The sequence below is a fragment of the Aquarana catesbeiana genome, linkage group LG03, assembly GCF_042186555.1.
Source record: "Aquarana catesbeiana isolate 2022-GZ linkage group LG03, ASM4218655v1, whole genome shotgun sequence".
Taxonomy (NCBI): domain Eukaryota; kingdom Metazoa; phylum Chordata; class Amphibia; order Anura; family Ranidae; genus Aquarana; species Aquarana catesbeiana.
In genome coordinates, this window is record NC_133326.1 from 464,756,230 (window position 1) to 464,781,853 (window position 25,624).

The 25,624-nt window shown below is 40.7% G+C and overlaps 1 long non-coding RNA gene across 3 annotated transcripts in view; it reads left to right on the top strand.

Moving 5' to 3' along the window:
* The window catches only part of LOC141132456 (uncharacterized), a 431,887-nt gene that overhangs the window by 187,152 nt on the left and 219,111 nt on the right, over positions 1-25,624 (top strand). For all 3 annotated transcript variants that reach the window (XR_012242906.1, XR_012242907.1, XR_012242908.1), the window contains exon 3: positions 20,602-20,685. This is a non-coding gene — a long non-coding RNA (uncharacterized lncRNA). The remainder of the gene's footprint in view (positions 1-20,601; positions 20,686-25,624) is intronic.

Consider the following 25,624-nt stretch of genomic DNA (forward strand, 5'->3'; position numbering starts at 1 on the left):
TTTAAATTGGAGGCGTAAAAAAAAAGTTAAACGCTGTTTTTGATGCCCAGTGTGCATGAGGCCTTAGGATGCCCACACTCTGGATGAAGGAGCAACAGAGAAACCTTTGAAAGGCAGCATTGTCAGTCTGGGGGGAGGGAAGTGTTAGGTTAGATGCACCAGCAGATTTAAAAAATGAATGCAAGATCCAGCTAACACTTTTTCTTAGCAGTTACAGAAACTTTTTTTTTTCTCTTTTTTTTTTTTTTTGGGATAAACATTTTACACAAACAAAATCTCTAGTTTTTGTAAGCACACCTGTCAGTGGTAAATGTTTTTTCTCAACACCCTGAGTGCTACATCTGCAGGACAGCTTGTTCTGTTGAAACTCGAGGCATGCTGGCTAGATCATAAGGTGAAAATAAGAAAGCCTAAAAAAAGTTAATGCAGCCACCACATCTAAGAATCTGTAAGCCGCAGTATAATAAATGTTTGGGTTTAAGACCGCTTTAAAGCCTAACCCCAATAAAAGCTAAGGAGGATGTATTTTAAAAATCAGTTCTGGCCATTTTGAAGGATGGTAGGCAAGGGATTGTCAGACAAGGTATATGGGTAGCTGGACCCTGCCATGGGTTACATGCAAAAAAAAAATGTAAATACTTTACAGCAGTTTTAATGAGACTTTGAAGACAACATAGGAGGTGGGGGGGAGGGGGGGGGGGAGACACCAAACTTTTACATATTTTGCATGTGGAATGGATTTTTTTCATACTCTGTACATCTTACTTGGTTTGAATACATCAGCAGCACTCTAATCTGATTTATTACAACCTGTAAAAATGGCTTTTTAGGTAGTTTTGGCACCTGATTTTTCTATACAGAGGTAATTGTTAGACCACAATAAACAGCAGAGAGACCAGAGTGGTTTAAAAGAAGTATGACTTTGTAAAATAATGAAAAAAAACATACTCCCCTAGATGGCTGAAGCACCAACCCCAGCTGCAGCTGTCCCGTCACCTCTGATCCTGAGAACTAAGTGGTCAAACTCCGCTGTTCACTCAGCTCTCGGTCCTCAGCTTGCAGAGGGCTGGTGACTCTCAGTCACTGGCATGCTTCTCTGCCCCTCCAGTGCTCACTGGAGCACTGGGCTGTAGAGGGACCGGGAGTAGCTGGCTCGGGCTCTCAGCAGCTCTCTCAGAGGCTGAGTCAGATGCCAGTCCAGACTTGTGGATGGATCCCGATCATATGGTGGTGATCTTTTCAGAGCCTGGACCGGGTCTGTGACATCAGCCAACAGTGAGCTTTAGCCTGCATGTAAGCAGATTTATTAGGTCTCAATGTAGGATAAAAAGACTTTCTCTTTAGTTCATCGATGGACACAGCGCTTCATTAATCCTGACTATAGGGTTATTTCGCCTTCTGCAGGAGTAGGACTAGGCAGAACGAAAAAACTTGGCTACGCCCATGGGCCATCCTCGGCTGGTATATAACCTCCTCTCTGCTATAGGCATTCAGTTTACGGTCGCTGGTTTTGATGGCTTGGCTGTTGAAAGCCAGGTACTGAGGGATAGAGGTTTGTCTGGATCAGTGATCCCTACTATGTTGAAGGCGAGGAAGTCAACTTCTAGCAAGAGTTATCAGGAGCCTGCGATGATGAAAGGTATAATTTTTTGGGGTGCAGCAGCTGCATGATGAAGAAAACTTCAACTTAAAGTGGCCACACACTCTTTTCGTGCACTGCTGGACATCATGGGGGCTAGTGTGCCTAACCAGGAACTGCTGCACCAACAGATTTAGGACATGTACCATGCAAGGTACAGGTGTAAACTTTCCATACCAAAGGGCAGCCAGCAGGTTGGTACTGTTTTCACACATGAACTTGCTTGGAACAAGATGGCATAGGGACAGCTACCCCTTGGTCTGCACCTTAAAATCTGCCAGAACCTCTGACCTTCTGTCCCCTAGGCAAACCATCTGTAAAATATGCTGGAACCTTTTAAGTAGTTGCATATGCTCTGGGGCTCCTGGAGGGAACCTGGTAGTCCTGAGAAGACTGAGGATTAAGCTATTAAGGATATGTGGAGACAGGACTGTACTGTTAGTATCACCAAGGTACAGGACATGGGAAGACGCAAGCAGCTCAGTCCAGCATCCTTTCAAGCCATCAGCAATTGTACCCAGGAGATTCCTGGCCAAAAGTTAAATGTAAGAAAATGAGCTGGGGATGGTGGTGATGTCATTACCCAAATATGGCAATTCCCATGTTTGTGTGACTGGGTGGGGGGAGCCGAGAGACTAGTTTCCCATCAGGTCCACCTTACTTTTGATTGACAGCTCACAGCAGATTAAAAACCACTATTGGATCTGCCTGTAGCTATGCATTGTCAAAAAACAGCCAGGAAGACCTGATAGGGAACTAGTCTCTTAATTTCCCATCAGACTCCACCCACAGTTATTACAAAACTCTGACAGATTCATGTACCTGGTAAATTAGGCAGGCCCAAGCACCAACAATTTCAGAGCGGCCCCCAACAGAATTCTAAAGGATATCTGTGACATTCTTTAGGGAACACCCCCCCCCCACACACACACACACACACACACACACACACACACACACACACACAGTCTCTTCAATTAAATCAATAAAAGGATGCCTTCTTAAAAAAATTATTATATGATACAATGAATCTTCTTTGTATACTTATTTATGCCTATTTATCTATAAAAGTATAGTACCTCTGTGTAAGATTGCTTCCAAAAGCAGTGCTGTGCCCATACTTATGCATACAGAAGCATTCTGCAGAAGTGAATGACTCTCTTATGCTTTCAGGACAAAGGTACTTAGCTTGATAAATTCTCAGTGCCACAGGTTCAAATTTATTCTGACCTCCACTCAAGCAATATAAAAGCAATTAAAAACTCCACATAATGTGTTACTGTGAAAACCATTCCCTTTTATTGTAAAAACAAGCAAATTGCATTTACATTTGGTACAAACAAAGAAAAGGAAAAGAGCGCACGGCCACCCTAGTGTAATACTGTTTATTGAACAATTAATAAGAAGTTTTCCATAAATTGCGCTCGCACTTTGGAAGTACAAGTAAGGCACGTAAGGCTCATGTTCTCTTCTCCTGGATTGCCCCTGTAAGGTGTATGGATGAACGAGGAACACCCAACCTCCCCACAAGCCGGATGGCAGCTCACAAACTGCCCATAATCACCTCCAGTGTGCACTGCGGACCGCGCATGCACCCGGACCAGCCGGAATCGTGATACGATGTAGACACCCACTGTTGGGAGAGAGCCAATTGAGACAGAGAGCAGTACGTCAGCCTGCAGGGTTATGATGACGCATTTCAGAGGCATGGCCTCCCTTATCAAGTCACGCCCATACCTCATGTGTATGGCTATTTATCCCATTCATCCCATCTTAAAGGGGCCATACCAAAAGAGGAAAAAACCCATATAAATGGCAGCAAATGGGGTTAATAGCAACCTTATCTATACTCTATTATTAAAAACCATTACACACACAGAAGACTTTACATATATAGATAATTATACGCTAAAAAACATCTAATATATTCATATAAAAATCATGATCAAAGCGCATATATTATTTAATAAATTATTCTATTTCTAATGATATTAGGTTAGGTAAAATAAATTGGAATAATGAAAATGGAAATGGAAAACGTATAAATAAATTTGTTAATACAGTAAAACCTTGGATTGCAAGCATAATTCGTTCCGGAAACATGCTTGTAATCCAAAGCACTTGTATATCAAAGCGAAGTTCCCCATAAGTAATAATGGAAACTCAGATGATTCGTTCCACAACCATTTATTCATAAATCCTTCAGTTTATTCTATATAAAAAGATTATAGCAATGTGATAAGTCATGTAACCATAAAACGTCCATCCACAAATGGCCGCCTCCACAAGGGGATTAGAAGCAAAATCCAGCAGGAGCTACAAAGTATAAAAGAGAAGAGAGGCGCCTCTAAGTGTAGCAATATGGTTACATTTAATGAAGGTACAACATTTAGCAAGTCACATGGTTGATGATTAAAAGAGGCACATCTAAGTATGCAGGCATCCGGGTTAAAGCTATCCACATAGACTGTCCTCCACCGCCGGCTCTCGCTGCTGTCGGTCTGCAATCATGACCGGGAAGACTACCCTGCAGTAAAGTGATCTGAAAGCGAGGCTTGAACTGCTGGTGGAGTGCAGCATGGAAGGGACGACTTTGATGGTGAGGAGAATAATTGAATAATTTATGTGGACAGCTTTACCCCAGATGCCTGCATACTTAGATGTGCCTGTTGTAATCAAGGAACCATGTGAGTTGCTAAATGTTGTACCTTCATTAAATGTAACCATATTGCTACACATAGAGGCGCTCTCTTCTCTTATACTCACTTGTGATGTGATGCTACTTGTATATCAAGACATTGCTTGTATATCAAGTCAAAATTTATTTAAAAATGTTGCTTGTCTTGCAAAACACTCTCAAACCAAGTTACTCTCAAACCAAGGTTTTGCTGTACTGATAATAATAAATAAATTGAAATAAGGGAAGAGGGGAAGGTGGAAAGGAAAAGGCATCAGGGCAAAAAGGAAGGAAAATGGAGGTATTCCTGTGTGTGTGTGTGTGTGTGTGTGTGTGTGTGTGTGTGTGTGTGTGTGTGTGTGTATATATATATATATATATATATATATATATATATATATATATATATATATATATATATATATATATATATATATATTCTATATTCTCAAGAACAACCTTGATTTCGGTATGTGTGGTCCAGGCTAATGGGCCACACCACTAATAACCATAGGAATGTCTAAATTTATTGTTGTGACCAAAAATTAATGATGGGGGGATCTATATTATCAGAGTACCTGACACCCTAAATTTAAAGTGGTGATCTCCAGTTCCTCGTTTAAGCCATCGGGAGACACCGTATTCAAAGTAAAAATCCAAAATGTCTCCCGCATTTACATTTGGTGGTGTTCAGAACTGAACCAGTTATATTGAACATAAAAATATGCCCTATAGGCTAAGTTCACACCAGAACGTGGTGTGGGAAACTCACATTCTTTTTTATTATTTAATCTTTATTTAGTTTTCCATTGCATACAAAAAAACAGAAAAATCAGTACAGAGAAAAAGGAGCCAAGAGAGATACAGTCCATATCCATTGAGCACCCACCATTTCCCTGCCTATTCTCTCTCTCCCTCTCCGTTTGCGCCTCTCTTCCCCCCCCTTTCCCCTCTCTCTCCTCCCGCCCGCCCCTTACGGTCTCTCTTTTTTCAGTTACCGCTGACCTCCTTCACCCCCCTCCACGTATTTCCCAGATAACTTAAGTCAGCCATCTTCCCCAGGTCCCACTATATCTTTCGACCTGTCCCTCATGTATGCTGCTTTGGATGGAAGGTATTCCAACTTACAAGTATAATCCACTCTTTCCAGCCACTCTTTTATACTTAGTTTTCCTACATATAACCATTTTTTTTTTTTTTTGGTATTAGTCCCTTTGCGGCATTCAATAAAAATGGAATTAATGTTTTCTTGTTTTTTTTTTTTTTTGTTTGTTTTTTGTGTCGTTTGTACCATGAAACAGGTCCATTATTTAAAATCTTCTCCCCCATTATCTCTTCTATATATTCTTAAATTTCCTGCCAATATTCTTTTTATTTTTGGGCAGTCCCACCAGATATGCATCATTGTACCGATTTGTTTACATTTCCTCCAGCATTGTGGGGATTTATCTTGTTGATATTTATGGATTTTCTCTGGTGTTAGGTACTATCTCACCAAGCACTTGTAATTAATTTCTATTGTATTTATATCTGTTGCATAATTATGTGCTGCTCCTATCATTCTCTCTATTTGTGTTTCTGCCAATTTTATGCCCATTTCCTGTTCCCATTTTTCTATAAAAGGTAGGGGTGCTCGTCCCTCTAGCTCTGTCAGAATTTCATATACTTGGGATATCCCATGTTTTAACGGTGTTTATATATTACAAAGTTTTTCTAATGGGTTTAACTCCTTTCCTTCCCTAATTGGTTGGGGCAGCGTACTTTACAAAATGTTTTAACTGTAAATATTCCCACTCGCTGATCTTCTGCCACCCGTTTATAACCTTTAGTTCCTGACGTGTCCTTATTCTGCCCTGTGCGATAACATCTTTTAATTGTGTGTTTCCCATGTGACTACTAAAATGTGTCCCTTTCCCAGGGATAAAAATTAGTACCTGTGAGTGAGATTAAGGGTGAATTATATTTCCATTTTCCCTGGCGATATATTGAGTCCCATATTTTAAATACATTCCTAGTCAGTTCATGTGATTCTATGTCTAATGTTCTAAATTTCCATGGTATTCAAGTATTTTTTTTTCTTCAATAGTGTCATGCTTAACCACTTGCTGCCCGCCATATAGCAAAATGACGGCGGCAAAGTAGTTTCAATAACCTGACTGGATGTTATATGACGTCCGCAGGATATTAAGTCACTGCGCGCCCCCGGGGGCGCGCATCGCAGCAATCGTTGTTTTTGCGGGGTGTCAGTCTGACACCCCACAACACCGATCTTGGTAAAGAGTCTCTGACGGAGACTCTTTACCACGTGATCAGCCATGTCCAATCACGGCTGATCACGATGTAAATAGGAAGAGCCGGTGATCGGCTTTTCCTCACTCACGTCTGACAGACGCGAGTAGAGGAGAGCCAATCGGCTGCTCTCCTGACAGGGAGGTCTGTGCTGATTGTTTATCAGCACAGCCCTCCTTGGATCCTACCCAGGACCACCAGGGAATCCGCCCAGGACCACCAGGGAAACCAGCCGCACTGGACCACCAGGTATGCCCCCTAGACCCCCAGGGAAATACTAACCAGTGCAAAGGCAGCTGCCAATCAGTGCCCACTCCAATGCCTTCCACTTCCAGTGCCACCAGGGATGCCTATCAGTGCCGTGTATCAGTGCGGCGTATCAGTGCCCATCAGTGCCACGTATCCGTGCCCAGCAGTGCCGCCTATCAGTGCCCAGCCGTGCGGCGCCTATCAGTGTCCATCAGTGCACCTATAAGAACCCATCTTTGCAGCCTTTCAGTGCCTATCAGTGTCGCCCATCAGTGCCGCCTATCAATGCCCATCAGTGCTGCATATCAGTGCCACCCATCAGTGCCGCCTACCAGTGCCCATCAGTGCCCGCTCATTGGTGCCACCTCATCAGTGCCACCTTATCAGTGCCTGTCAGTGCCGCCTTATCAGTGCCCATCAGTGAAAGAGAACATTTACTTAGTTACAAAATTTTTAAACAGAAACAAAAGCAAAACTTTTATTTTTTTCAAAATTTTCGGTCTTTTTTTATTTGTTTAGCAAAAAATAAAAACCGCAGAGGTGATCAAATACCACCAAAAGAAAGCTCTATTTGTTGGAACAAAATTATAAAAATTTTGTTTGGGTACAGTGTAGCATGACCGTGCAATTGTCATTCAAACTGCGACAGCACTGAAAGCTGAAAATTGGTCTGGGCAGGAGGGTGTCTAAGTGCCGGTATTGAAGTGGTTAAAGTGTCTTCCATCCTCACCCACCTCTTTTCACTGTTTACATTTGCCCATTCCACCATACGTGCTATTATAACTGCTTTGTAGTATCTTTTTACATCCAGTGTTGCTAAACTCCCATATTTTTTATTCCTACTAAATAGTGCAAAATTTACTCTGGGTTTTTTGTTTTGCCATATATATTTTAACATCATTGTTTTTATTATTCTAAAAAAACTTTGTGGTATTGCTATTGGCAACATTTGGAACTTGTATAATATTTTTGGTAGGATCACCATTTTTAGCAAATTTATCCTACCCATCCAGGAAAAAGGTCTCATCGAAATTTTCTTTTTCTCTGTTTCAGTTTCATTGAATAATGGGATGTAATTTGCCTGATATAACTTCTCTAAAGTGTATCTCAGTTTGAGTGCTAGGCATGTTAGTTTTTTTTGCCCACGTAAATGTGAATTCCCTTTTGTAGTGCTTATTCTTCTTTATTTACTCCTATATTTATTATTTCTGTTTTTATTGGATTAATCTTGAAATTCATGAGTTACCCATATTTTTTTAATTCTCATTATATTGGGCAGTGTCAACCCTGGTTTAGTTACATATAAGATGTCATCTGCGTAAGCCACCACCTTTAGTTGTAATTTGCCCACTCTCACCCCCCCTACATCCAAACTATTCCATAATATCGCCAAAAGTGCTTCCAGTCATAACACATACCGTATATACTCGAGTATAAGTCAATCCGAGTATAAGTCGAGGCCCCTAATTTACCACAAAAAACTGGGAAAAACGTATTGACCCGATTAAAAGACGAGGGTGAGAAATGCAGAGGGTCAACAATGCCCATCTGCAGCTGCATGGCTCCCTGTGTCCTGTGCAGCCTACCTGTATCCTGTACATGTGCATGTGTCCTGTGCATGTGTATGTGTCCCTGTGTCCTGTACATGCATCCTATACATGTGTATGTGTCCTGTGTGCATGTGTCCTGTGTCCCTGTGCAGCCTACCTGTGTCCTGTGCAGCCTCCCTGGGGCGATCTCTGATCAGCGTGTGATGTTACACTTCGGCGGCCATTCCACTGTTTAAAAGCCGTGCCTCCTCCTCGTCTGTGATAGGCTGACTGCTGAGTGTTCTGCCTATCACGTACATTCTCTTGTTCTCATACCACGGACGAGGATGAGAGAATGTCCGTGATAGGCTGTACACTGACAGCTGTTCAGCCTATCACAGACGAGCAGGAGGCGCGGCTTTTGAAAGCTGGAATAGCCTCCGAACTAATTATCACACGCCGGCCGCCGTCTGCCTACATGACACGCTGATCATGCAGACAGATGGCGGTGACTCGAGTATAAGTCGAGGGGGACACTTTCAGCCCAAAAAAAAGGGCTGAAAAATTTGACTTATACTCGAGTATATACGGTATACGAGTTGTGAGAGCGGGCATCCCTGTCTTGTTCCGTTGAAAAGGTGGTGACATACTTCCATTTACCTTTACCATAGCCATAGGGTGGCTATATAAGTTTTTAATCCAGCGCATGATTCTTGGACCCATGCCCAGGTATTGGAGTGTATCCAGTCTACCTTGTCAAATGCTTTTTCCGCATCGATTGACAGGAGTAGCGCTGGGGACCTCCTATCTTTTCCTTTTCCTAGCATTAACATAGTTCTTATGCTATTATCTCTGCCCTCTCTTCCCAGTATGAATCCTGTTTGGTCTACATTTATCAATTCTGGCATCAGATTTTTTTAATCTTGTTGCCAGAATTTTTGCATATAGCTTTGTATCTACGTTTAACAAAGCTATGAGCCGATAACTGGAACAGGTAGTTCTGTCTTTTTCCCTCCTTAGGTATTATTGTAATATGAGCCAGCAGAGACTCTCTTCTTATTTCTTCATTCTCCCCTATTTTATTCAAATAATCGCAGATTTTTGGCACTTATTGTTCTTTGAATTTTCTATAGTATTTAATCGTAAATCCATCTGGACCTGGACTTTTCCCTGATGGCTTTTCCTTTAATGCCTTTCTAATTTCCTCTTGTGTGATTGGTTCGTCTAGAGTCTCCAATCTTTCTGCTGTAATTTTCGTTAAATTGGCATCCGCTAGATATTCCTTAGTTTTTTTAGTTTTCTTATTTCATCCTCCTAGCGTGTCTCTTTGTTTCTAACCCCATATAATGCACTATAATATGTTTGAAAGGCCTTTGCAATATCTGTTTTTTTTACGTATCATCTCTCCTTTCTCATTTTTTATCTTTTCTATATAATTTAAAGTTTGTTGTTTTCTTAAGGTTTTTGCAAGGTATTTCTCAGGCTTGTTTCCCCATGTATATCTTTCCTTTGCAACACTATTAAATACTTTTCTTGTTTCCTGTTCCATTAAATCCTTTAGTTGATCTATTTTTATAATTAGTGCCTGTTGGACTGTGGTGTCTAAATTGTGTTTTTATGCCTTTGTTCCAATTCATATAATTGTTTTATATTTTTCATAGTGCTTGCTCTCTCCTTCTTTTCTCCTGCCCCAATAGAGATCTCTGCAGGAGGGGGATAGACTGTCCGAACGGGGCCAATGGAAAGGGGTCACCTCCTCCGCCCGTAACCCGTGCCCCACGCCGGGACATCCACTCGATCTGGGTCCAAAAAAAGTGCAACCTAGGCACAGAGTTTGTCAGGTCCGGGACGGGGCGGGACGAGGCAAGGCACGAGCAGCCCAGGGCTATTCCATCTAGAGGAGATGAGAGAGCGAACGCTCCTACTTCGTGCTCTGAGCCAGCGCCATTACTAAACTCCTCCCTCAAACTCACATTCTGTGCCAGTTTCTTGCACCATGTTCAAAACGCACTGCTGACACCAGAATGCAGGTTGTTTGCCTGCACCAGATCAGATGGTACAAAAGTGCCATGCAATCCAGTTGCAGTACATTTTCAAAAGCACTGTATGCACTACTTCTGTTGTGATGCAGTGTGCTTTGAGTTTATTAAAATGAATGGGCTCAAATTGCACCACACTGAAGCACATATAAATTGCAAAAGAATGCACAGTGTGTTCCCCTGTGATTTTATAGTGTGATCAGGAGCTTTCTGTGAATTGCCCACTGTATACCACTATATAGAATACTTTTTATAGCACCACTATCTCTGCCTGCAAACCTTGTCAGCTCTATCTATTTCAACACCCCCAGGAAAGGCTGGTGGAATTCCTGCTTTTTATAGTGAAGGGACTGTAAACTCCCCATTACTGGCCCTTCTAAGCCATCTGATCACCATTCAAAGGAGAGGAAGTTATCGGTAATTGGTTGCAATAATGGCTATAGTGCTAATACTGACCCAGTTAGTTTGCCATTTTCCAGAACTGAGAAATGTTCAATCTGATGTTCATACCTAGTCACCAGGTGCAGAGATGGAGCTGCTCAACAGGAAAGCAGTGTTCCAAGTGTGTATTTCTACAGTTTTTTTTTTTTTTTTTTTCATTTATTTATTTTTTCTTTTAAAGGGGTTTTCAAAGCTTCAAAAGTACTAAATACAATACAAATTGTTATGAGATTTATTTTCAGTTTCACATTTTTTTTTTCTACAAAAACAGTGAGATGTACATCCCAGGAAGAAATATAGGTCTGAAATTGATTGGGTTATTTATCGATTTAATTTCAAGCTTACAGTTTCTTAAAATATAAATTACTTTGCTCTTTGTGAATTGCCGCATTCTCTAATCCATCCTACTAATTCATTATTGATTCACATTAATTGTTATTCTAAAGGATCCCAGTCTGTAGTGTTGTGACCTTCTAATGATTTGCAAAAACATAATTGTAATTGTTGCTTTTAACCATCTTATTTCCACCTACTGAAAGTCATGTGTTTAACATCTTAACAGTTTTTGTTGGCAGATGAACAATTTGACAGCTTAAAAATGTCAATCTAATTTTAAAGGAATGACACATAACAATATTAGAATATAGGCAACCTTTCTGGTGCTGGGAATGTGACTTGTATGCAAAAAATGGTGCTAAAAAATACCGGTTTCTTCTGTTGGTTTTATCTGGATTTCCAGAAACCAACAATTCTTGAAATTGCATTTTTTTTTTTTATTTTGGTCAAGTTAGAAGTGTATTGTCGCATATAGCAAATAAGACTTATATGCGAGTTATTGGTGATAAAAAGGGTATGGGGGCCTGGGTTTAACTACTTAAAGGCCGCCTACTACAGAAATACTGCGGCATGGTGGCTCTATTGCGCGAAACGATGTACCTGTACGTTATTTTGCGCAATAGACAGCGGGGGTGCGCGCTAATTGGCCAGATGGGGAGCCAATCGGTGGACCCGCCGATCGTTCCCGAGAGTGGCAGAACGGCGATCTGCCTATGTAAACAAGGCAGATCGCTGTTCTGACAAGGGAGAACACGGTGATCTGATGTTTCTGATAAGCAGGAACACGGATCTCTGTGTTCACCCAGTCAGTCCATCCCCCACACAGTTAGAAAGCACCTCCTTGGGACACATTTAAGCCTTTGATCACCCCTGGTATACCCCCTTCCCTGCCAGTGTCATTAGTACAATAACGGTGCATATTGATCACTGTAATAATGTCACTGGTTTCCAAAAAAGTGTCACAAGTGTCAGATGTCCAATTTGTCTGTCGCAGTGTCAGTCGCGCTAAACGCTTACCACCATTACTAGTAAAAAATAAATAAATAAAAATGCCACAAAAATATCCCATAGTTTGTAGACCCAAAAACTTTTGCTCACACCAATCAATATCCGCTTATTGTGATTTTTATTTTGGCCTAAATTTATAAAGAAATTAGATTTTTTACATTTTTCCTATTGGATATGTTTTATAGCAGAAAGTAAAAAATATATATTTTTTTTTTTTCAAAATGTCACTGTTTTGTTTATAGCGCAAAAAATATAAACCATAGAGGTGATCAAATACCACCAAAAGAATGCTCTATTTGTGGGATTTGGGGGGAAAAAAAGGACATCAATTTTATTTGGGTAGGGCATCGCATGACTGCGCAATTGTCAAAGTAACGCAGTGCCGTATCGAAAAAAAGGTTCAAATGATTAGCCAGGATCTTCATCAGAAACTTCATATCTATATTGATTAGAGAAATGGGTCTGAAGTTGGCCCAAGAGGAATGATCACAGTCGGGTTTAGGAAGCATGACAATATTAGCGGTCAATAGGTCAGAGGTGAAATTCTGGCCATTTTTAACGGAGTTATACATAGCTGTCAGATGTGGGGCTATAACGTCAGCCAGCTTCCTATAATAAAGTGCTGTGTAGCCGTCCGGTCCTGGTCATTTACATACTTTTTAAATCTTTGATACATTGAAGGACCTCCGAGACTTCAATGTCCCGGTCCATGAGGGCCACATGAGCCTCCGTCAATGTGGGGAGTGAAAGACGATCGAGAAAACTGTCTGTGTCTCGACTACCCGATTTGATCAGAGGCCGAATACAATTTTGGTTAAACGGTAACGGAATTCCTCCAGAACCTTCACTGGGTTACCGGTGAGTACATTATGCCTGGTATGCAAAGTGATGGGGGTAAATTTAGAAGTAAAGGTACGAATCCTGTTAGCCACTATCTGATTTATACCCCTGAGTACAGATCCCGCGGACTCAGAAAGGAAAAGGAGAGGGGAAAAGAAAAGAGTCAGGCATTAGACAAGAAGAGAGGCTTACAAATCAACGTGAAAAGGCCAGGTAATGCAGAGCAGAGAAGATCCATATAACATAGTAGCATTGGTTAGTGGGGCAAAAGGCCCTCTGGAGGGTCGGAGGTTGACAAATATCCCGGTCAAGTTCCTGCACATTTCAGGGAGCAGTGGTCCGTCGGAGCCACTCGGCAACTTTCTAAAATAAAGTTATCATTAGAACATAAAGAAATAGTCACATAGCACATTAAAAACATTTTAATTTTAGAAAAAACATTTTAGATCTAGTGAGTGGCAGTCAGCGGGTGAAAGGCACAAAGTAAAAATGCCTAAGCCATCTGGGCTCTAACTGAATGGAGTCCATAGCGCAGTGTAGATCAGGGTTCACAGTAAATGGTGAGAGCCGGTGATCAGGTCAAATACGCAGGCTCAAGGTGGAGGAGTCCTCTAAGACTTCTGGCGCATACCAGGCAGATCATGTCAGCTCCGTCATCCTGTAGGCACATCCTGAAAGCGTTGTGCTTGAAGAGAGCGAAGGGCTTGAGAGGCATGCTGGGATATCTGGGAGGGCCTGCTGAAAGGCTGCAAGGGTCTTGGGCGAGCAGATTAGGATGGTGGCTCTCTTTGAGAAGGGGGTATGTCAATCTGCAGTTCCTGGAAGTGACGCCGTAGGTCTGGTAGCGTAGAAGCATGGAACTGGTGGCCTTAATGAGAAAATGAGAGCTTAAAGGGGAACCCCCACCTGTACCGGATCCCCTGGGTTTGTAAGACTTGCAGATAAGGCTTTAGGCTCCTCCGTTTTGACAATAGTAACCGGGGAGAGGTCTGCAAAATTACCCTGGAAAGAGAGATCCTGGCAGTCACTTGCGGCTCGCAAAAGTCTCTTTTTGGTGCAGTAGTAGTGAAGCTTGAAAATGACATCCCTGGGGGGGCCCTCGGATGGCTTAGGGGCTAAAGACCTGTGAATACGGTCAAATTCTAAGTGTTCGGGGGGGAATGTCAGCTGCAAGCTCCTGAAAAAAGCAATGGCAGTTCCTTCAGTGAGGGTCTCAGGGAGTCCGCGGATACAGAGGTTATCTCTGCAGGCCCTGTTCTCTGCATCTTCCAACTTATCCTGCAAACTCTCAAGTTCAATATGCAACTTATCAACCTCTTCCTAATACCCTTCTAATACTGTTGTTGCTAAGTCCATGCGGTGCTCGAGCTGATTAGTACGGTGGCCTAGCTCTTTAAGATCTTTCACAAGGTCTGCAGAGAGCTTGCGGGAGGCTGTTGTGATTTCATCCCGCACTATGGAGTGGAATTTGAGAAGTAGAGCATCATTGTCCATAGTCATAGGACTTACCAGGTCAGATGGGAACTGGTGCAAACTGTCCTTTGAGAGCTGCGTGGTGTCGTCTGGCTCTGGGGGCTCGGGTGCCATCATTCCCTTCCTCTTTCCTTTGGCTGGAGTAGCCTTCTGGTTAGAACAGTATCGCTGCCGGCCCTTGGGCGTGTTATACATGCCCGCAGAGAGCCCAGTGGTGTCCACAGCCTTAGGAGCCGCTGCAGCGGTGTCAGGGAGCGGGCTATGCCTTGTCAGCCGAAGTTTAATGATCCTGTGGCATGGAGGGAGAAGTTCAGGCGTCCATCTTCCTCGATCCCACAAATGCGCCCCCCCACACACAGGGCATTTTTACTGTTGTTTTTAGCAGCGTCAGGCATTTAACATTTTTTTTTACAGCTTAAAAACACTTCTCCATGTTGTTCTATGTGTGCATGCACATATAGGATTTTAGGAGCTTTTTAGTGGCATAGGCATTTTCAGGCTGCAAAAAAAAACCCAGGGCCAGTGCTTTCTGGGGCAGCAGCGTTACAGCTGTAAAAAACGTTTGATGCTGCTAAACACATGTTAACGCTGTATACAGCGTTATACATTTTTAAGCTGTAGTAATTGGATTTGGGAGTGGAAAATAGAGGGAGAGAAATGCTGCTAAATGCGAACACGGCTAAACGCACATTAATTCCAATATAAAAACGCTTCTAAAAACGCGTTTTTACAGCTGCTTTTTCCTGGCGTCAGTACTCGCTTTGCAACTCTTCCTTTTTTTTTGAAACGCCCTGTGTGCATGAGGCCTAACTTGCTAGTAGCAAACTGAGCCCTGCTCTATCTACAGTATCTCCACTCCAACAACACACTAAAAGGTTCCTTCCCTCAGGAAGCTTTTGCATAGTGTGGGGTGGGACTATGAGCACTGAGCCGTGATTGGACAAAGTGATCATCACTTTATCCAATCGGGGCTCTGACAGTGCTCTGTGCCCTAATTGGCAAAGCTGGTCAGGTGCAAGGCTTCATCCAATTAGGACCTTAGAATGCACTGTGCACTGCGCAGTGCATTGTGGGGCTCTTGGCAGGCAAATATTCTGCGGAGCGCCCCACAAATTCAAGTGTTCGCTGAATGGGCAAACAGGTGATGTTCAGGATGAACTTTTGATTGGCCCGAACCCTTCACCCAACTCTATCAGAGACCCTGTCAACATAAGAAATTGCAGGTAAAAGCACAGAAAAATAAAGTATCTTAAGTGTTTACTTGCAGTGTCTTTTGTTGCCAGTAGTTTGTTATTCACATTGTGCCTTTGGGCTTGCTGGAAAATTTGACCATTTGACTGCTTTAGGAAGAGTCAATTTCCTAGTTCCTCCCCTCTTGCTCATCCTTGCCCCCTTCTTTTCTGGGGATATCTAAAGTATTTTCTCTGCTGGCCTATCACATCTGGTCCTCACATCACCTCCCTACATAATGTCAAAAGAAATATTCAAACAAGAGTGAAAATAAATGTCTTTAGCAATCTTTATTTCTGCAGCCAGCATACAGAGAGACAAGCATGCTGATAAGTCAGAAATTAGGTCTTGACCCTTAATGTACATTAGAGATTGAAATTAAAAAAAATATTTCAGAGCCTGTCTTATATTAGAAGTGGTGTAAAGCCATTTATGTCAAAAGTCTTAACAAGTTGACATGCGTGTTCAGTAACAAGTGAAACTACCTTTAAACAGTGCTCCAAAACATAATATACTGTATATCCCATTAAAGTGGAACTTTACAAAAAAAAAAAAGTTTGAACAGGCAGGCTTTTAAATACAGAAGAGAAATGCCATGTCTCTTCTACATTAAAGTTGCCTGTTTGCACATGCAAGTCAGCGTATAATTTTGGTGTCTTCTAAAATGAATGACTCCCACACTATAGTATGCAGTGCTCCACAAGCAAAGGGAGACTGATGCTGCTGCTGACCCCATAACAAAAAAAAATTGAAGGAAATGACAAGGAACACCCTCTGTACAGTCATTCACTGGGAAGTTTGGTGTACTGCTTTTTCTCCTCCCCCATCTCTCTTTTTTCAGCTGCATAAGGAGCTTGGCCCCCGTTCACACTGAATGTGGTTTTGAAATTGTGCTACTTCAGCGTAAAGCCACCGGTCAGTGTGATTTTATGTGCACAGATGTCAATGCTACTCGCACATGATATCGCCAAAAGTTGTGCAGGAACCTTTTTTAAATTGGTGCAAATTGGAGTCGCACTGATTTGAACGGTTCCATAGGCATAATTAGGCAGGGATGTGCAGTGGCACTGATACACACAGGTTACATACGGCGCGAACGTTCGAGCGAGAGCAATAATTCTAGCACTAGACCTCCTCTGTAACTCTAAACATGTAACCTCTAAAACATTTTAAAGCGTTGTCTATGGAGATTCTTAAGTACTGAAGTTTGGCGCCATTCCACAAGTGTGCACAGTTTTAAAGTGTGACATGTGGAATATCTATTTACTTAGCATAACCTCATATTTCACATTACACAAAAAAAATGAGCTAACTTTAGTGTTTGTTTTATGAATAAAAAAAAGAAAAAAAAAGAGTTTATTTCCAGAAAAAACGCGTTTGAAAAATTGCTGCACAAATATTGTGTAACATAAAAAGTTGCAATGACCGCCATTTTATTCCCTAGGGTGTCTGCTAAAATAATATATATAATGTTTGAGGGTTTTGAGTAATTTTCTAGAAAAAAAAAGATTTTTACATGTAGGATAGAAGTGTCAGAATTGGCCTGGGTGGCAAGGGGTTAATTACCATAAGTAAGAAATATACAAATTATTATATATTATTTTTAAGGTAATTTACTATATTTTCAAAAACTACTCAAGCAGGTGGCTTAACGGACAAATTATTGAAGTTTTCATTTCACAGTAAATATATAAATAATAAATTATTATCTTATAACATATAGCATTATTATAATATATGATTTAGCTTGTACCTTTTCAGCAGCAGCAGATTCTCATTCTCCCTCTTAACTGTTTGAGAAAAACATGGGATTGTGGGTAAATCTTATACCCATAAACACATGTTTTTCCTTGTAGTTAAGAGGGCCCGAGCTGGAAGGGAGCATGTGTCTTTTAGACCCATGCCCCCTTCTATGACACTGCAGTGTGAGGCCAGCCTCCATTGCAGCATTTTTATTGGACAGCTTGGCCAATGGTGCTTTACCATTGGTCCAAGGCTCCAAGCTATCCATTGAGCTCAGTACCACTGACCAGAAGTGAGGAGAGGCACTGTGAGCTCATCCTCTGTCTGCTGCAAACAGAGTGTGCCAGCTTGTAATTTAAACTGGCCACTCTGTATATAGCTTCTGACAGGCTGTGCAAGGAGCCCCGTATCTTCGGAACCGAAGATGATAGGAGCCCCAAGGGTGTGTGGTCACTTATAAAACAATATAACAAAAAATTGGTATTTTATAATGTTTTTTAACACATGTTTTGCCTTTCATTTTCTATTTTAAACTGAATGGGTTGTTTTAAAAGACATTGTCTTAAAGAATTTACTATATTTTTCAGCAACAGAGATGGTGATCAATGAACAATATAGTCACTTCATACTATAAATGCAATATTATAAGAAGGAAAATTAACAAAATATAATAGTATGCATTATGCTTAAGGATACACAAAGTAGATCTAAAGTTATAATTAAAGATTATTGTATAGTGTAAATAGTGGATAATACAATGCAATAACCTTTTTATGTAGCAATCTGGAGGAGCAAAAATGAATACTATACAGTGTCACTTGAGTGACCTTTCATGGTCTGCTAGGGCTGCTGACTTCACTTTCAAGATGGCTGTGACAAGCATCAGTCTCAGTGCATTTGGATGTCTACACAAGGGAAATAGCATAAATATAATTAATTGCGCATATAATTGTATGGGATGATCTAGTATATGTTGAGATGAATGTTATGACAAAAGATTTTTTTTTGAAGCAACACTGTCCCTATCTTTAAACTGAAGTATAGGTATTTACCTTTCCAGGTAACATTAAGGATACCTACTGCTACCCATGCCATTTCAAGTTGCTCCGTTGCTGGAAAACCTACACATTTGCAGTGACATGCCACATTATACTACAATTATTACTATTATTATGTAGAAGTACAACCAGTTTTTTGCAAGCAATATAGTGGTAAAGGATAGAAATCTATAGGAGAAAAGCTGAACATGTATCAAAGTAAACACAACCTAATAAATTAGGTACTTTATCTACTTTATCTATGTACAGCAAATTTTCGCAATACTGACTTATTTAATTTCATGTACAACTATAACATAAAGTCAAATTATTTTCGTAACAGCCAAAAAATAACATAAAAAAAATACATTACGGTCTGTTTGTTGCTACACCACTTGTGGTTAATGCCAGGCAAAGAAAACCAATCACTGCAATCTGAAGGATCTTGTTCTGTTGACGAAAACACTCTACAGAGAGATGAGATGCAGAAAATGAAATGAATTTGAAGGAATGTTTTAAATGTTAAGTGAAATGAAAAAAAAAAGTGTCAGCAGAGCGATTTGTGCAAACATGCTTCAGAAGAGATGTTAAGGTTCTGATTTACAAAGCCTAATGTAACCCTTTTCATTTTCTGAGCTCTTGTGACAGTATATCAAATTTAGATATTTCGGTCGGAACAAAGCTCTGGTAAAATGCTAATCCGTGTAGCTGTAGACTGATTCTTGTTAATATGTTTTCCAGTACCTGTTCCAGTGTAAAACATTTGCAATACTTAAAGGTATGAAATGATTGTCTGAATTATTTATCTTTTGTGTGTATTTGAATTTTTATACCTGAGTGTTATTTTTTTCCTTCCTCTTGTTCATTTCAAACACGTTTAATTGGGCTTGGGCCAACATTTTGGCAGCTTTGGCATTTGACAAAATGTTATAAATCTAAAACTTTTAGGGACACAGGTCATATTTGGGCAAGGTGCATCCAGTTTAAAACTTTTTCTACCTAAAAAAAAAAAAAAAACTTCCCCACTCAGAATTGATGAACTAGAGGGAAGGAATGTATAAGGTGCAGCTGAAAGTATAACTTTTAGTATTGTGGACTGAACGGCCTCATATCAAAAAACACTTCAGGCTTTTTTGGCCATGGAAATATAAATGTCTGTTTTCTGCAAACCATGAATTGCTTTTGCAGGCTGTAAAGCAGCCTTTCTCAACCATTTCAACACAGAGGAAGCCTTGAAATAACTTTCCAATCTCAGGCAATCCCTGATAAAAAGTACTATATCTACAATTAATGATACATTAGTGTGAAGAATGCTCCTTAAGCCTGGTGCCCACTACAGTTTTTTCTTTTTTCGTGCAACCCTTTGGGTTAACAGCTCCAGTTGGGTGCCACTGCACTCACCATGCGAGGTTAGTCCAGCGACCTCCCCTGCTGAGCTGGACAGCCCCCCACCAGATAACTCCGATCAGCGCTCTCTGCCATTGGCTGAGAGCGCTGATCAGGAGTTGGTCGGCTGATTGTCTTCCAGCATGCAATAAGCTTAACTAGTTAAACTTTTCATTATTTCATTTTTATTTTAGTAGGATGTGGGGTGGGGTGGGGGGGGGGGGGCAGGGTCAATAAAGTGGACTTTCTATTTTCCTGGACTGCCTTAAACAAAAAAAGCTGCAAAAAAAAAGAAAAATAGCAATAATTAGGAAAAATACCCTATGGAAAAAAGATTATGCAGCCGGTTATCGCTGTAGTGCATGTGGACCGTGACAGACTATAAAAAAGCTGAAGGAAATCGGCAACGTTAAAAAGGAGCTCGACTTTTGTTGGGAAGAAAACAACCCCTCTGGGTAATAAATGTACACGTGAGGGATTTTAAAAAGAGTGAAACCTTTTGCCTGCTCTGAAGAATAAGCAGTCTGTTCCACAATGTCCTTTGGATACTGATTCTGAATGGAAGTGACTGGCTCATTATAACCAACAGCTGAACTGTTCTGTTCTGATGATAAAATCTGCATTGTCTGCATTCCTTTTCAACCCTTGCAGAGTATCTTTACCAAAACTATATTTTCTATTGTAGACAGCCACCGTGTACAGGAGGCCTCCAGATTGCCATATCACATTGAATTTTCCAATGACAGCAGCTGCAGATTAATAAGGAAAGGTAATTTATCAACTACATTAAATTACAATATGGTTTGTGTAGCAATTGTATATGCCATATATCCTTTTTTTTTTAGCTTTTATTTCCATTTAAGATGTAAGTAAGGATGAAATAGAATAAAAATCTTTACCTCTCTACACCCCAAAATTCTCCAAGATGCACCACATTTTGCTTCCTAAATGACATTTGGTAAGCGTTTACATCTACTTTAACAGACCTACCAGTGCCTACAAGCCTTACAGTAAAACCTCCCTATGTACTTTATCAGCAACCCTTTTCCCTTGTACAGTCAAAGCACATTGTAAATATGGCTGCTGTGACCTCATGTTTGATTAGTGAGGGAGCTGGATTATACAAAAGCCCCCTACTAAGCCAACTAAGTTTAAAGACCAGGCAGTGAATTCTGGTTACAAAGAATGCGCTCTGGCAAATTGCCACATTAATTCTCTGGGACTACAAACCTTAAACAAACAGAATTTGCTGCAAACCCATGATAGCGGCAAACCGAAACCTCATCACTAAAAGGAACATTGTTCCTAAAACCTTACACTTTTGCTTACCCTAATCAATCTGATATATATTGTATAGGCTGATGTACACCTAAGCAATGAGCATGATTGATCACACTTGCGCTCTTTTTTTGCACGCTTGTAAGTCAAGCAATCAATAACTACCATGGCTGCTTGACAGTCAAGCAACTGAGCACAATTTTGTTTATAAAAAATCTAAGTAAAAGGACCATCCATTACATTAGTTCACTGGATAGATAAGAGCGTACGCTTTGCCTCAAGGTCAAAATTCAGAATGAGGATTAGAAGTGGAGTGTTTCATTTTGATGCGTGTTCAATAATCTGTCAAATTAAAATGCTTTAAAACCCTCAGTTTAAAGTATTTCCCTTTAATTGCTCATCATTTATTCTTGGTATAGCAAATGTATGCAGAAGGCTGTAACATAAGATGTTTTATTCCCACGCAAACCATTGGGAATATGAAGTGCAGCGAGCGAATTGTAGAACAGTGTTGGATGATATAAATAACTGTGCTATATACCAGGCACCTGTATTTTATAGGGAGCAGCATATAATCTAACATAATATTTTGGTGCATTGCATCAAGTTACACAGTATATCATAAATATCTTATTTGCAAATATCATATTTATTTTTTTATTCCCTAAAATATGCATTATTGTATTTTTAGAAATAAAATAATGGCAGTAGTTCTGAACTGTCTAAAGGGCACATATTGTGTTTACCTCGAATTTAAATCTGAAGGTCACATAACTAAAATGTCAAATAAGCTTAAGTAATTAAATGGTGTTTTCAGTCCTTTTTTTTAATAGGCAGATTTATTAAAATAATACCTAGTAAATCTACCATGCAGGTCCTTGTTTGGGTCTATGAGGTGATAGCAGTTTTAAATTTGTGCTCCTGTGTTGTCACACTGTCACATGCTCACACACATTGTGCATCCGCTGCTGGAGCTCATGCATGTAAATGGGAACTGGCTGAAGGAAACCAGAGGAGATCAGCAACACGAAGTTGCAAGCAAAGATTAAAGAATATCAAAATGCTTTTTTATTAAGAAAGTTGCATATAGTTATGATACACAGTGCTTTTGCAACCTAAATATTCTCTAATTTAGATGTACTCTAACAAAGAGTTTAAAGCTACACTAGTAAAGGTCATATTTTTAAAGCAGTAAATTCAATTTTGTTATATTTTATTGTCAGGAAATGGCTGGTCTTCAGTGAAGACTAGTGGTTTCTGTACTATTGATTCTGTTTATAATTCTGGCCAATTTTTCTGCCATGTTTGTCCCAGGTGTGTCCAAAACTTTTGCCTGATGCATAAATCAGTGTAAATGGCGGATGTGTCTTAGGCCTCATGCAAACTGTCAAATGCACAATTCACAGGTGTTTAGGGGCAGGCATTTGACATTTTTTTTCTGCCCCTAAACACCCCTCTGTTAGCTTTTATGTCCATGCACACATAGGCTTTTACAGTCAGTGGCATTTAGAGGCAGAAATCTAAATGCACCAAAATTGCGTTTAGGACAGGAGCATTTGGGCATGTTCAGTACATGTTAACGTGTGCATGTTAAGTGCTTGAGCATTCATTTACTTTTTTTTTTAACAAAGTGAGCATTCATTCGTTTTAGTGACCAGAATAAATTAATATTTTGGCCAATAAAATGAATGAATGCCCAAATGCTTGACACGCTTAAACACATTTGAAAAACGTGTTTTTAGGTGGCTTTGATGATGGTGCTTTCCACCTGTCAGGAGAAAGACATTCAGAAGAGGGTAGAATGCCTTAAAAGGTGTAGAAGAAAATGTACTGTGTGAAAAATTAGCCATTCAGCACTCCTCAGTTTCTGCGTAGATACTGGTAAGCTGCCAAATTATTTATGAGAATTTAAAGTGTCACTAAACCCACATCATAAAAAAAAAATCAATAAATGCTGCATTACATGCTGTTCATACTCACTCAGTCACTATGAGATTTGTTTTCCTTAGTATGCAAAAAAGTGTAGTATGGTTGATCCTGCCGCTCTGTCTCTAACTTCTGTCCATGTCCCCAATTCAGCTAGGGATTTTGCAGCTGTGGTGGCAACTCTGCACATGCCCAGTTTTTAGTGAGTTCCTATGCTGAGCATTTCCTCCTACATCTGAGCAGCCCATGTGACTATAGAGTCACACATGTGGGCGTATACATAGTGGTAAATGAGAACCCACTCCCTCCCACCTTCATGTCCACGAACCAGCTAAACACGATGAAGGCGGGATATTACATGTAGATTAATGGAGGAATCGCCTCCCTCTTATTCTAAAACACAGGCTGGAGAGTTGTGGCATGGAATGTGACTGGCAGAAATCCGCCCAAATATATATTTTTATGACAATTTAAAACAGTTTGATATTATTTATTTACTTTTACTCTGTGTTACAAAGGCTGTAACTTTAGGACTAGAAGCTCTTCCTGCTTATGTTTCCCTGCAGACAGGCTGGGAAAGATCTGGGTCATGTAACAGCTGTATATCGATTAGGAAAAAGGTACTTGGATGTTTTTTTTTTTTTTTTTTTTTTTATTAAAATTGGAGTGCCATCATCCACATACAGAAATAGAAGGGATAATGTAAATTAAACAGTATGTGTTTAGTATCACCAGGCTTCACCAGGCACAGAAAAAAGTCATCATTTTATATTTTACACCTGAAATGCACCCATGTGCATGGGACCTTATAAATAGAATGTGTCTGCAAAAACATATGGCTGCATACAGCCATTCATATCTATAGGCAGCTATATGCAGCACCTGAGCTTCCTGGGCATGGGGAAAAAAAGCTAGAATTTTATGTTGTACCCTTTTATGTACCTGCGTGCATGAGATTTGCATGAGATTTATCAGACTTGTGCCAGATAACTCAAAAATAACTTCCTCTAATTAAACATGGACAACACATTTGGTTTGAACATTACCCAACACCATGTTTGTCAGTTTGGCCACCCTGTCCTGAACAAGGGCTACAAGTTAAATTTAGTTGTGGACTGGGTGGTAGTTAGCCCAGCCTGTTAGTATAGTTTTTCACTTGGTCTTTCCCTAAGCTCAAGTTGGGTTGTGATTTCTCACTGTTGCCAGTAGGCGTCACTGGTACCACTGACAATAGTGGGAGATTTCATAACAAGGAGGAGATTCATGGCCACTGGTACATGCTGGGGGAGAATATAAATATTTGAGACAAGCCTTGTGATCTCTCTCTTCCCCTGGGCTGAGACCTAGGCAGGTGCTGCTGGATTTAGCTCAGTTATTAGGCCCCCATAGCCTATGTGGGGCCTAACGTGCTGAATGTTGGAACTAGGCCTGAAGTGGTCCTGGAACTGTCCTGCCTGGTTGTGGAGGATTTTGTGCCAAGGGGGAGATTTAGGGGAGAACCCTTGCTGGCGAAAGCCAGGAAGAAGGCTGGTTTCTCAGAAGAGCTTGGTGACCTGCTTGGAGGACCCACTGAGCCTGGGAAACAGACAGCAGAGTCTGTGAACCAGCTAAAATGCTACTACAGTGTTGCCAGATCAGCTTAAAGATTCTGGCACTGTGAAGCTAAATCTGGATCTGGGGAGCCTGTAAGTAATTTGCTTGGCATCTGGGACCCCTAACACTCACTTTTTGATTGTTCTGCAAAAAATCTGTAAAAAAAAGCAAAAATGACTGGCGTCCAGTGTCTATTGGTCTTCCAACCTTTCTTAGCACTGGGGTGAAATGCTAGCCTGCCCCTGCCTCTGGAGTGTCAGATGTTGCTACACCATATTATAAGATATAGGGATTGCTGGTGGCTAATGCAAACTTATCAAGATCGGTGAGTCCCTGTCCTCAAGGACTCCAAGGTCCCAAATCCCACTACCTCATGTGTACAAACATATACTAGAACCTATTTAGACTGGAGCTAATTACCTACCAGCATTTTTTTTTTTTTTGAGTGTGGGAGGAAACCAGGGTACTTGGAGGGAATCACAATACAAGCATAAGGAGAACATGCGAACTCCATGCAAGCGGTGTCCTGGTTGGGATTCGATTTGAGAACCCTAGTGCTGAAAGACAGGAGTGCTAACCACTAAGACTGTTCTGGCCATTTTCCTACAAAGCTTTCTGGTTGCCTCAATACAAGACAAAGGGGTTGATTTACATAAGGCAAACAGACTGTTTGCTTTACAATTAATTTTCCCTTATCCCTAAATGAAGTGAAGCTCTGCTCAACTCCCATCATCCAATCATGAGCAGGCATTTTTTTTCTTGCAGGTGTTCTTTGCCAATTGAATTTTCACTGTATGCACATGGCTAAATGAAGATTTTCTTGCAAAGTGAGCAGCCTATTTGCCTCTCCTAATCCCATGACTCCTGGTCATGAAATGGTAAACTAACCTACATTACCATTCATGTCTATT